This window comes from Ornithorhynchus anatinus, chromosome 4, assembly GCF_004115215.2.
Source record: "Ornithorhynchus anatinus isolate Pmale09 chromosome 4, mOrnAna1.pri.v4, whole genome shotgun sequence".
Lineage (NCBI taxonomy): Eukaryota > Metazoa > Chordata > Mammalia > Monotremata > Ornithorhynchidae > Ornithorhynchus > Ornithorhynchus anatinus.
The window spans coordinates 103316127-103329650 of NC_041731.1; the positions used below are offsets into that span (position 1 = coordinate 103316127).

The 13524-nt window shown below is 43.8% G+C and overlaps 1 protein-coding gene across 2 annotated transcripts in view; it reads right to left on the reverse strand.

Annotated features, from left to right (window-relative positions):
* Positions 1-12717, reverse strand: part of DNAI3 (dynein axonemal intermediate chain 3) — an 86338-nt gene extending 73621 nt beyond the window's left edge. For both annotated transcript variants that reach the window (XM_029063030.2, XM_029063027.2), the window contains exon 1: positions 12582-12717. The gene's annotated coding sequence lies outside the window, so the exon portion shown is untranslated. The remainder of the gene's footprint in view (positions 1-12581) is intronic.
* Between the last annotated feature and the right edge of the window lie 807 nt (positions 12718-13524).

Here is a 13524-nt window from a genome sequence, read left to right on the forward strand (position 1 = left end):
AAGGCCTTGGGAGAGTTCACTACAACAACAAACAGGTCCATTCCCTGCCCACAACGAGCTCACGGTCTAGAGGGGGAGACAGACATTAACAAAAATGAATCGATAAATAAATTACATTTGTGCTGTGGGGCTGGGAGGGAGGATGGATGAAGGGAGAGTAGAATGAAGAGAGACTAGGGAGTAGAGGCTCGTGGGCCTGGTCCTCCCTGGTAATGGGCTGGATGGGAGGGGAAGGGAGAGAGGAGAAACAGCCCTGACCACCTCACGGTACCCGCTGCGTCTCAGATCTTGCCATGCCACAGCAGCCCTGAGGACTTGGGACCTGTGGGAGGACAGGAACAGTCTCTCATTAAAGCACCGTGACTTCGTGGAAAGAAAAAAAGATGGTATTTGTTGAGCGCTTACTATGTGTCAGGCACCGTACTAAGCGCAGGAGTGGGTATAAGCGAATTGAGTTGGTCACAGTCCTGTCCCATGTGGGGCTCAAAGTCTTGACCCCCATTTCACCGATGAGGTAACTGAGGTCCAGAGAAGTGAAGTGACTTGTCCGAGGTCACTCAGCAGACAAGTGGGGAGTCAGGATTAGGATCCATGACCTTCTGGCTCCCAGGCCCGTGCTCTATCCACTCTGTCATGGTGCTTCATGATGCCTATCAACCCCCCAATTAAAGAAAAACTCCTCACTATCGGTTTCAAAGTTCTCCGTCACCTTGCCCCTTCTTACCTCACCTCCCTTCTCTCCTTCTCCAGCCCAGTACGCACACTCCGTTCCTCTGCCGCCACTAACCTCCTCACTGTGCCTTGTTCTCGCCTGTCCTGCCGTTGACCCCTGGCCCACGTCCTACCTCTGGCCTGGAACGCCCTCCCTTCTCAAATCCACCAAACAATCATTCTTCCCCGCTTCAAAGCCCTACTGAAAGCTCACCTCCTCCAAGAGGCCTTCCCAGACTAAGCCCCCCTTTTCCTCAGCTCCCCCTCCCTTCCGAATCACCTCGATTCACTGCCTTTGCCCTCCCCCCCACAGCACTTACGTATATATGTATATATCTATAATTCTTTTTATTTATATTGATGCCTGTTTACTTCTTCTGTATATATCTGTAATTCTATTTATTTATATTGATGCCTGTTTACTTCTTCTGATGTCTGTCTCCCCCCTTCTAAACTGTAAGCCCAGTGTGGGCAGGAATTGTCTCTCTGTATTGCTGAATTGTACTTTCCAAGTGCTTAGTACAGTGCTCTGCACACAGTAAGTGCTCAATTAATACGAGTGAATGAATGAATGACCTGATTTCTGATCCCAGTTCTGCCACTTGTCTGCCTGTGACCTTCGGCGAGGCACTTTACTTATCTGTGCCTCAGTTACCTCATCTGTAACATAAGGATTCAATGCTTGTTCTCTCTCTTCTCTAGACTGGGGGCCCATGTGGGACAGGGACTGTGTTGGGTCTGATTAATCCCAGAGCTTAATAATAATAATGTTGGTATTTGTTAAGCGCTTACTATGTGCCGAGCACTGTTCTAAGCACTGGGGTAGATACAGGGTAATCGGGTTGTCCCACGTGAGGCTCACAGTTAATCCCCATTTTACAGATGAGGTGACTGAGGCACAGAGAAGTTAAGTGACTTGCCCACGGTCACACAGCCGACAGATGGTAGAGTCGGAATTCGAACCCATGACCTCTGGCTCCCAAGCCCGGGCTCTTTCCACTGAGCCACGCTGGGGGAGCGTTCAACAAATACCCCGATTATGATTATTATTATGATTATTATATTATTAATATAGTCTTACCACTTGTATTCCTAGACACTCTAATATTTCATACATTATAGGTGTTCAATAAATATTAATGGTGATATTTCCAAAGATGATATTTCTGGGTTTTGTTAGGAATTTCTCAGTTTCTGTTGTGTTAATTTTTATTTTGTGGTTTTGCTCGCCTGACTCTACAGCCAATTATGGCTCCGTCTATTTTCTGGTCCCCTCTCAGGGTCTTACCAGCAGAGTTTCCAACACTCTACCAGTCTCGACTATGGGAGGGAGAGTCAGGCGGAGGCCTGTCCACTCCATTCCTAGCTTGGGCAGTGGCTAGTGAGTGAAAGACAATCTGCTACAAGTCAACAATCCCCAAGCCAGGCAGCAGCGGCATAGAGGGGGTCAAGGGCGGAGACTCAAGTTGACTGCGAGGAAGGAGGCAGTGGTAAAGCAATTCCATATTTTTACGAAGAAAACTCTATGGATCCACTACCAGAACGATTGCAGATGGAGGTGGGGCGTTCTGGGAGAGATGCGTCCATGGCGTCGCTATGGGGCGGAGAGCACTTAATAGCATAAGACAAGACAAGAAAAGATCCTAATTGGTTAAGCCCCAGTTTAGTCCCAAATTCTGGGAGATGAAATGATCGCTACTTGGGATGCAGCAGATATAATTTTACTAACCAGAGTTTGGCTCTGAGTAACCATGACAAAATTCTCCATCACAAGGATCTCTCTAAATATGCAAAGTTTTGGGGTTGTTTTTTTTAATGTCTAACCCATGATTAGCCACAGCTGGGGATCTCAATCTGGGAATTCCTGGCTAATATTAGTTTCTTTTGAAGTTTCAAAGAAGAAACTTCAAGAAATGTGCAATACAATGCACCATTCAACGTCATTGAATTACTTAGTAGAGATTACCTGTAATACCCCTTTTCAAGCAATTCTGCTTTGATCCTCAATTACTGCCTTCATGGAAACTGATTTTTAAAAGCGCAGAAGTAAACGACTTTGAACAAAAAAAAAACAACACAATGTAATGATGTAAAAGGCAAATTTAAAAATCAAAGGTACTTTAAAACTCTAATTAGAAAGTGAACTAGTCTTTATAATCTAGTGTTTTTATAACATCGTTCATGTCGCAACTCCTATTCTTCCCGAAGGCTTTAGGATCCTTGGACCTAATTCTAAGAAAATTACAATGCATTATATTCATCAAGCACCACTATTTGTATGCTGTAAATCAATTGGTTTTCTCCACAAATCCAATATAGTTTGAATAAAATGTTTAAATAAGTTAAGTGAAAGCTCCTACTTAATAATTTAATCTTCATCATGTTATTCTCCCTCCTACTTAAATTGGGAGCCAAGGCTGTGTCAAGCCTAAATATCGTGTATCTGCCCTGGCGCTTAGAACAGTGCTTGATGTTTATTATTATTATTATTATCAAATGCCGTCTAGTCGTTTCCAATACATAGCGACTCTATGGATAGATTTTCTCCAGAATCTTCTGCCATAATCTGTACCCTTGCTAAAGGTTCTTCTGTTATCATTGTGATGGTTTCTATTCATCTATCTGCCGGTCTGCCTCTTCCATGTTTTCCTTGGACTTTTCTTAGCATTAGCATCTTCTCCAGAGAATTAGTCCTCCTGACTAATAGGTTAGCAGCGTGGCTCAGTGGAAAGAGCACGGGCTTTGGAGTCAGGGCTCATGAGTTCGAATCCCAGCTCTGCCACTTGTCGGCTGTGTGACTGTGGGCAAGTCACTTAACTTCTCCGTGCCTCAGTTCCCTCATCTGTAAAATGGGGATTAAGACTGTGAGCCCCACGTGGGACAACCTGATTCCCCTATGTCTACCCCAGCGCTTAGAACAGTGCTCGGCACATAGTAAGCGCTTAACAAATACCAACATTATTATTATTATTAATATAGTGCTCCTGTCCAAAATAGGCTAATCTAAGACGAGTCATTTGGCCTACCAAAGACCACACTGGCTTAATTTGCTCCAAAACCCATTAGTTGTTTTTTCTGGGGGCAGTCCATAGTATTTGCAAAAGCCTTCTCTGACACCACATTTCAAAAGAATTGTTGGTCTTTCTATCCTGTTTTTTCATTATCCAGTTTTTGGATCCATACACTGTCACTGCAAACATCATAGAACTGACCGTTTGTATTTTTGTGACAATTGTTACATAATAATAATAATAATGTTGGTATTTGTTAAGCGCTTACTATGTGCCGAGCACTGTTCTAAGCGTTGGGGTAGACACGGGAATCAGGTTGTCCCACGTGGGGCTCACAGTCTTAATCTCCATTTTGCAGATGAGGTAACGGAGGCACCGAGAAGTTAAGTGACTTGCCCAAAGTCACACAGCTGACAAGTGGCCAAGCCGGAATTCGAACCCATGACCTCTGACTCCAAAGCCCGTGCTCTTTCCACTGAGCCATGCTGCTTCTCATCAGCCAGTATCATGATTTTTTTCCAGGCTCTTCATAGCAAATCTTCCTAACGTTAATCTTCGGCATATTTCTTGACTATAAGTTCCTTTATTATTGATTATCGAGTCCTTATATATGCTATTATTATTATCATCATCATCATCTCCGTTTTCTTGGATTCAGAGACAAGACCTGATATATACACACGGAGTACAGTTGTGGGGGTGAGAAAATTATGGAGAGGTCTGGCCAATGTAACCACCTTATATTCAACTTATATCTAAACTGTAAGCTTATTATGGGCAGGCAACATGTCTGGTAATTACGTTGTATTGTTCTCTCCCAGGTGCTTAATATAGTACTCTGCATATAGTACCTGGTCAATAAATACCATTGATTGATAAAATACCATTGATTGATGTCCATTAGGCTTTCTTAAAGCATGCTGAGAAAGCATATTTCTTAAACAGATTGGACAGGAGGCATGAGTTGATAATAATAATAATAGTAACGATAATTATGGTATTTGTTAAGCACTTATTATGTTCCAGTCACTGTACTAAGCACGGGGGTGGATACAGGCAAATCCAGTTGGACCCAGTCCGTGTCCCACATGGTGCTTACAGTCTTAATCCCCATTTTACAGGTGAGGGAACTGAGGCACAGAGATGGGAAGTGACTTGCCCAAGCCCACACAGACAAGTAGCAGAGGAGGGATTAGAACCCAAGATCTTCTGACTACCAGGCCCATGCTCTAAGCAGCATACCCTAGTGGAAAGGGCACAGGCCTAGGAGTCAGAACGACCTGGCTCTAATCCCAACTCTGCCACTTGTCTGCTGTGTGATCCTGAGCAAGTCACTTAACTTCTCTGCTCCTCGCTTACCTCATCTAATAATAATAATAATAATAATAATGTTGGTATTTGTTAAGCGCTTACTAGGTGCAGAGCACTGTTCTAAGCGCTGGGGTAGACACAGGGTCATCAGGTTGTCCCACGTGGGGCTCACAGTCTTAATCCCCATTTTACAGATGAGGTAACTGAGGCACAGAGAAGTGAAGTGACTTGCCCACAGTCACACAGCTGACAAGTGGCAGAGCTGGGATTCGAACTCATGACCTCTGACTCCAAAGCCCGGGCTGTTTCCACTGAGCCACGCTGCATCTGTAAAATGGGGATTCAGACTGTGACATGGAAACATGGACTGTGTCCAACCTGATTACCTTGTGTCTACTCCAGTGATCAGTACAGTGCCTGGTGCATAGTAAGCGCTTAAAAAGTACCACTAAAAAAATGACTCTCTGTCTTTGAATGTCATGCTTTCTAGATTAGAAGCAAGGAATTCCATAGTCATGATCAGGTCAGCTCTTCCTCTGGCTCTTACGTTCAAAACTGAACCTCTCTCTTCCCTCCCCAATTTGCTCTTCCACCTACTGCAGTTAACACCACCATCGTCCACATTTCTCAAACCCATCATCTTAACATGATCCCTGACTCCTCTTTCAACCACCATTTTCAGTCTCTTACCACATCCTGTCCATTTTTCTTCCACAGCATTTCTAGGACCCTTCCCTTTTTATTCATTCATTAATTCATTCAATAGTATTTATTGAGCGCTTACTATGTGCAGAGCACTGAACTAAGCGCTTGGAATGTACAAGTCGGCAACAGATAGAGATGATCCCTGCCCATTGACGGGCTTACAGTCTGATCGGGGGAGACAGACAAAGACAATAGCAATAAATAGAATCAAGGGGATGTACAGCTCATTAACAAAATAAATAGGGTAATAAAAATATATACAAATGAGCGGACGAGCACAGTGCTGAGGGGAGGGGAAGGGAGGGGGGAGGAGCAGAGGGAAGTGGGGGGAAGGGGGCTTAGCTGAGGAGAGGTGAAGGGGGGGCGGAGAGGCAGCAGAGGGAGCAGAGGGAAAAGGGGAAGCTCAATCTGGGAAGGCCTCTTGGAGGAGGTGAGCTCTCAGTAGGGCTTTGAAGAGGAGAAGAGAATTAGTTTGGCGCATGGCCTAGTTTTAGTGATGTTCCCAGCAGCCATCCCAGTTGTCCAGGCATGTGGCATATCCTGGCTTGCTTGGTGCATCAATCTACTCGCTAACTTCCCTGGCCTCCAGTTTTTCCCCTCTCCAGTCCATACTTCACTTCCCTGCCCAGACCGTTTTGTAAAACCTTCATTTTGCAGTTTCTCCATTCCTCACTTTGCACAGTTCCCACTTCCTCTAAACAGTAAGCTCGTTGTGGGCAGGGAATAATAATGATAATGGTATTTGTTAAGTGCTTACGACGTGCCAAGCGCTCTTCTAAATGCTGGGAGAGATACAAAGTTGTCGGGTTGTCCCAGGTGGGGCTCACAGTCTTAATCCCCATTTTACAGATGAGGTAACTGAGGCACCAGAGAAGTGAAGTGACTTTCCCAAAGTCACACAGCTGACAAGTGGTGGAAACGGGATTAGAACCCACGACCTCTGACTCCCAAACCCATGCTCTTTCCACTAAGCCACGCAACTCTGTAAAATTGAATTCTCCCAAGTGCTTTGTACGTGCAGTGCTCTGCACACAGGAAAAGCTCAATAAATTTGATTGATTCGTTGGTTGATCCTCAGAACCTTCAACTAGCTGCTCATTTCCCTCCACGGCAAGCAGGAATACCCAACCATTGCCTCTGAGGCCCTCACTCAGCTCTGTCACCAAGACTCACCCTCTTTCTCTTCCCAGTTCACATAATAATTGTGGTATTTGTTAAGAGTTTACTATGTGGGTCACACAGCAGTCATGTGGCAGAGCAGGGATTAGAACCCAGGTCCTCCTGACCCCCAAGCCTGTGCTCTATCCGCTAAGACAAGTTCTGTTCATGAAAAAAGACCATCAGCCTTTTTGAAGAACTGGACAGTCATTGAGATGATCTAAGCAGCTAATTGGGTTCTCAGTTTTCTCCAGTTCTAATTCCTGGAAATTTGGGGGTGGTTATTCTGAAGAAATTGGGCTCCTTTTGGAAAAGAGATCTTCCAAAGGCCCTAGAAACCTGAATCATTGTAATGAGCAGAGGTAGAAGCGATTTTAGTTGCAGAACAGACAGATCCCTGTTTTCATCCCCCCTCTTTTATTCATAACAGTAATTATAACATTAAGTGCTTACTATATGCCAAGTATTATACTAAGCACTGGGCAAAAATATGCAGATCAGACACAGTTCCTGTCCCACCCCGGGTTCATGATCAGTCTGAATGAGAACAGGGTTTTTAATCCACATTTTACAGATGAGGAAAATGAGGCATAGAGAAATCGAGTGACTTGACCAGTTCCACTAAGCAGCTCAGTTCCACTGAGAAGCAGCGTGGCTCAGTAGAAAGAGCACGGGCTTTGGAGTCAGGGCTCATGAGTTCGAATCCCAGCTCTGCCACTTGTCGGCTGTGTGACTGTGTAACTTCTCTGTGCCTCAGTTCCCTCATCTGTAAAATGGGGATGAAGACTGTGAGCCCCACGTGGGACAACCTGATTCCCCTATGTCTACCCCGGCGCTTAGAACAGTGCTCGGCACATAGTAAGCGCTTAACAAATACCAACATTATTATTATTATTATTAAGCAGTCAAGTGGTGGAGCTAGAATTAGAACCTAGGTCCTCTGACTCCCAGGCCCGGGCTTTTTACACATTTTTCACCTCACCACAAGAAAATGTAAAAATATTTTATAATCCAGCATTTTCTTACTACAATGGGTGGGTACAATATCATCCTGGCTTCATGCTTACCTGGATAATTAATTCTATCTAGCCTATCACTATGGCAACTTCTCTGTGCCTCAGCGCCTCAGTTACCTCATCTGTAAAATGGGGATTAAGACTGTGAGCCCCACGTGGGACAACCTGGTTCCCCTGTGTCTACCCCAGCGCTTAGAACAGTGCTCGGCACATAGTAAGCACTTAACAAATGCCAACATTATTATTATTATTATTATGTCTAATGTGGTATTTGTTAAGTACTTACTATGGGTCAGGCACTGTTCTAAGCACTGTGGTAGATACAAGTCAATCAGGTTGGACACAGTCCCTGCCCCACATAGGGCTCACAGTCATAGTTCCCATTTTAGAGATGAGGGAATAGACACAGAAAAGTCAAGTGACTTGCCCAAGTTCACACAGCTGACAACTGGCGGATCTGGGGTTAGAATCCAGATCCCTCTGCCTCCCAGGTCCATGCTCTATCCACTAGACAACACTACTTCTAAACTACTAATTGTATATCAAACAGAGCGGTTGATGAGCAGCCAGGCCTTGTGGAACGAGCATGGGCCTGTGAGTCAGAGGAACTGGGTTCTAATCCCGGCTCCACCCCTTGCCTGCTGTGTGACTTTGGGTAAGTCACTTAACCTCTCTGTACCTTAATTTTCTTATCTGTCAAACGGGGATTCATTCATTCATTCATTCAATAGTATTTATTGAGCGCTTACTATGTGCATAGCACTGTACTAAGCGCTTGGGATGAACAAGTCGGCAACAGATAGAGACAGTCCCTGCCGTTTGACGGGCTTACAGTCTAATCGGGGGAGACGGACAGACAAGAACAATGGCACTACACAGCGTCAAGGGGAAGAACATCTCTCCTGTTCTCCCTCCTACTTAGACTCTGAGCTCCATGTGAAACTGTGTCTATCCTGATTAACTTGTATCTACCACAGCATCTAGAATAATGCTTGACATGTAGTAAGTGCTTAACAAATACCATGACTATCATTATCATCATTATTATCAAGCAGATGCTCCCGACCACTGGATCTATCAGCTCCCTTCCTCTTACTTATCAATCAATCTTATTAACGGAGCACTGTGCAGAGCATTAAACTAAGCACTTGGGAGATACTCTCCAGCTTGCACACTTTGTTCCTCTTAAGATACGCTTCACCATCTCTGACCCCTTGATCGTGCCCTTAGTCCGGCCTGGATCTCCCTCCCTTTTCAAATCCATCAGACCACAGCTCTCCCCATCTTCACAGCCCTTTCTGAAATCACATCTCCTCCAGGAGGTCTTCTCTGATTAATTTTTTCTTCACCCCAAGTCCCTCTCCATTTCAGTACTGGGGTGCCAACCACTTACACACTCACAATTTTCCATATAGGTTGACTAATATTACTACTGAATCACTTTCCCCATTATACACACATTTTTCCTTTATCTTCTTCTACGTGTAAATTATTTTGTATCTGCCTTCCCCCGTGACAGTAAACTTTAAACTTCTCAAGCACAGACATCAAGTCTTCTAACTCTGTTGTCCTCTCTTTGTGCTTAGTACCATGCTCTGTACCCTTGATTCTATTTATTTGCTATTGTTTTAATGAAATGTTCTTCCCCTTGACTCTATTTATTACCATTGTTCTTGTCCGTCCGTCTCCCCCGATTAGACTGTAAGCCCGTCAAAGGGCAGGGACTGTCTCTATCTGTTGCCGACTTGTACATTCCAAGCGCTTAGTACAGTGCTCTGCACATAGTAAGCGCTCAATAAATACTATTGAATGAATAAGTGCACAATGTATAGTATTGATTCATTTGCTCCTTCATTTATTCCTTTGCTCCTCCTCCTCCTTATCCTTTTCTTCCATCCTTTCTCTCCCCCTCTGCCTCTTCCTATTTTTTCCATTTTCTTTCCTTCCCCCTTTTCCTCCTTCTTAATCAAAGCCTTTTCTCTCAATGCCCAGCCACTTACTGCTCCCCCAAGATTATCCCCCCAAATAAAAAGTTGGCACCATCTGATCAACACAACCCTTGAAAACATCCAAAAATCTGTGGCAAGCTTAACCAAAGAAAAATCATAAACTCATCATATTTCCACTTTTTTAGGATGGCCTATAATCTTGGCTCATTTAATTCTGAGAATAAATGGACTTTAATTTTTTTTTCCCTTCAGCACACTTTGTCCATATAGCAGGGTAGCATATTAAAATGTGTGTTGACTTTGCAAAGCTTATTAACAGGTATTAATCATTTTAACACATCTAATGCACCTTGTCACCAAGGGAAAATGATGATCAGGCATTTCCTAAGCATTTCAGCTTTCTGACCACTCCTAACGATGAGGCAAATTTTCCAAGCTGCTAAACTTTAGAGGTGGATAAAGTTAATGAAATGAATGTAATTCAGTGAATGTTGCCTACCTGAGAAAAAAGTGATTTATTTGTGAGCAAATTGAATCACTTAAGACACAATTGTATTTCAACTGGAACTGCTAAATCATTAGAATATATTTCTTTAAAAAAACCAACTTAATATTATGAATGAAAGGATGATTTGTTTGTGAGCAAATTGAATCACTTAAGACACAGTTGTATTTCAACTGGAACTGCTAAATCCTTAGAATATATTTCTTTTAAAAAAACAACTTAATATTATGAATGAAAAGATGATTTGTTTGTGAGCAAATTGAATCACTTAAGACACAATTGTATTTCAACTGGAACCGCTAAATCATTAGAATATATTTTTTAAAACACCTTAATGATATTATGAATGAAAAGGTTCAATAATTTATCTGTGATAAATTAAAATTAACATTTTTGAGTTGTCCCAGAATTTGTATTGGGATTTACCACTACAAAATAAAATCCCACCTATACAGTGGTAAACTTCTTAAAATTTACAATGTATGTACACATTTAATTCTGTATTTTATTCAGAAACCACTTTGAGGGCTAACATTTGCCTTAAATGTAACCTTGGGCCAGTCACTTAATTTCTCTGTAATCCAGTTTCCTCATCTGTAAAAATGGGGATTTAATAACCCTCTTAATCTGTAAACCCCATGTGAGACAGGGATTATGTCCGAACTCCTTAGATGTATCTATTCCACTGCTTACTACAGTGCATGGCACAAAGTAAACACTGAAAAGACACCACAATTATTATAGCATAGGAGACACCTCTTTGAGGTTATCAGTTTCAGTCAGAGGCAGGTTATTACATGATACATGCTGCTGTAATACTCACCCATCCCTTGCGAACCCTATGCAAAATTTAAAGTTTTATTTTCTATTTCACTGCCGTGTTCCACCTTTAATATGCAAATGCAATTGTACAAAACGTAGAACTTCTATAATGAATAATCTAAGGTTTTCTTTCGATCTAAGGGGAGCCCAATAGTGATGATAATAATAACAATAGTAATAATGATATTTGTTAAATCCTTATTGTGTGCCGGGCACTGTACTAAGCACTGGGGTCGATACAAGCAAATCAGGTAGGACACAGTCCCTGTCCCAGATGGGGCTCTCAGTCTCAATCCCCATTTTAAAGATGAGGTAACTGTGGCACAGAGAAGTAAAGTGACTTACCCAAGGTCACACAGTATACAAGTGGCAAGAGGCAAGATTAGAACCCATGATCTTCTGACCCCTGCAGAACCTGGAGAGCCCCTGCTGGGAGTGGAACTCCTCCCCTTTCTTCTCCTCTTCCTAGCAAGAGGCAAGGAGAAGCAGCATGGACTACTGGATAGAGCCCCGGCCTGAGAATCAGAAGAACCTGGCTTCTAATCCTGATGCTACCAGGATTGTCTGCTGGGTGACCTTGGGCAAGTCACTACACTTCTCTGTGCCTCAGTTCCCTCATCTGTAAAATAAGGATCGAGACTGTGAGCCCCACGAGGGACAGGGACTGGGTCCAACCTGATTTGTTTGTATCCACGCAGTGCTTGGTACAGAGCCTGGCACATAGCAAGCGCTTAACAAAATACCATAATCAATTAATTAAAATGGGAATGAAAACCGTGAGCCCCATGTGGGGCAGGGACTTTGTCCAACCTGATTACCCTCTATCTACCCCAGTGCTTAAAACAGTGCTTGACACATAGGAGGTGCTTAACAAATATTATTAAAATGAATTACTCTTATTATTATCATTAAGGGGGGGGTTATGCTCTGGGCACCGTGGAAACTCCCAAGTCTCTTCCTTCACTGGTTCTCTGGTTTGGCGTAGCAGCAGCATGGTCTAGAGGCAAGAGTCCCGGCTTGGGAGCCACAGGACGTGGGTTCTAATCCCGACTCCGCCGCTTGTCAGCTGTGTGACTTTGGGCAAGTCACTTAACTTCTCTGTGCCTCAGTTACCTCATCTATAAAATGGGGATTAAGACTGTGAGCCCCACATGGGACAACCTGATCACCTTGTATCCCCCCAGCGCTTAGAACAGTGCTTTGCACATAGTAAGCGCTTAACAAGTACCACATCTGTAAAATGGGGATGAAGACTGTGAGCTCCTCGTGGGACAACCTGATTACCTTGTATCTACCCCAGGGCTTAGAACAGTGCTTGGCACCTAGTAAGAGCTTAACAAATACCATAAGTATAATAATAATGATATTATTATTATTCAGCTCTCCCTTTTACCTGGCTAGGCTCCCTGGAGCGTCTTCCCGAACCCAAGTTCCCGATCTCTGAAGGAGCAGACTGGTTCAGGCCGCTCTCCCTCCACCAGGTTTTCGACCGTTGCTAGGACGCATCCGTTGCTAGGACGCATCCGTTGCTAGGACGCACCCGTTGCTATGGCGTGCCCGTTGCCAGGACGCCTCCGTTGCTAATGGAAACGACCAGGCAATCGCCAGCGCCCATCGGCTCCATGATGATGATGATAATAATAATAATGTTATTAATAATGGATAGAGCACAGGCCTGGGAGGTCATTCATTCAATCGTATTTATCGAGAGCTTAATGTGTGCAGAGCACTGTACTAAGCGCTTGGGAAGTACAATTCGACAACAAATAGAGACAATCCCTGCCCACAAAGGGCTCACCGTCTAGAAGGGGGGAGTCAGACAACATAATAATAATTACGGTATTTGTTAAGCGCTTAACTATGTGCCAGGCACTGTACTAAGCGCTGGGGTGGATACAAGCAGATCAGGTTGGACACAGTCCCTGTCCCACTTGGGGCTCACAGTCTCAATCCCCATTTTACGGATGAGGTAACTGAGGCCCAGAGAAGTTTAGTGACTTGCCCAAAGTCACCCAGCTGAAAAGTGGCAGAGTCAGGATTAGAACCCACGATCTCTGGTTCCCAAGCCCGGGCTCTTTCCACTGAGCCACACCAAGCAAGCAGGAACCAGCAGCATCATTATAAGTAAATAGAATTTTAGATATATATATATATATACACACATCATTAATAAAAATAAACATAATTATAATTATGTACATATATACATGTGTTGTGGGGCGGGGAGGGGGGTAGAGCAGAGGGAGGGAGTCAGGGCGATGGGGAGAGGAAGGGGAGCAGAGGAAAAGGGGAGCTCAGTCTGGGAAGGCCTCTTGGAGGAGGTGAACTTTCAGTAG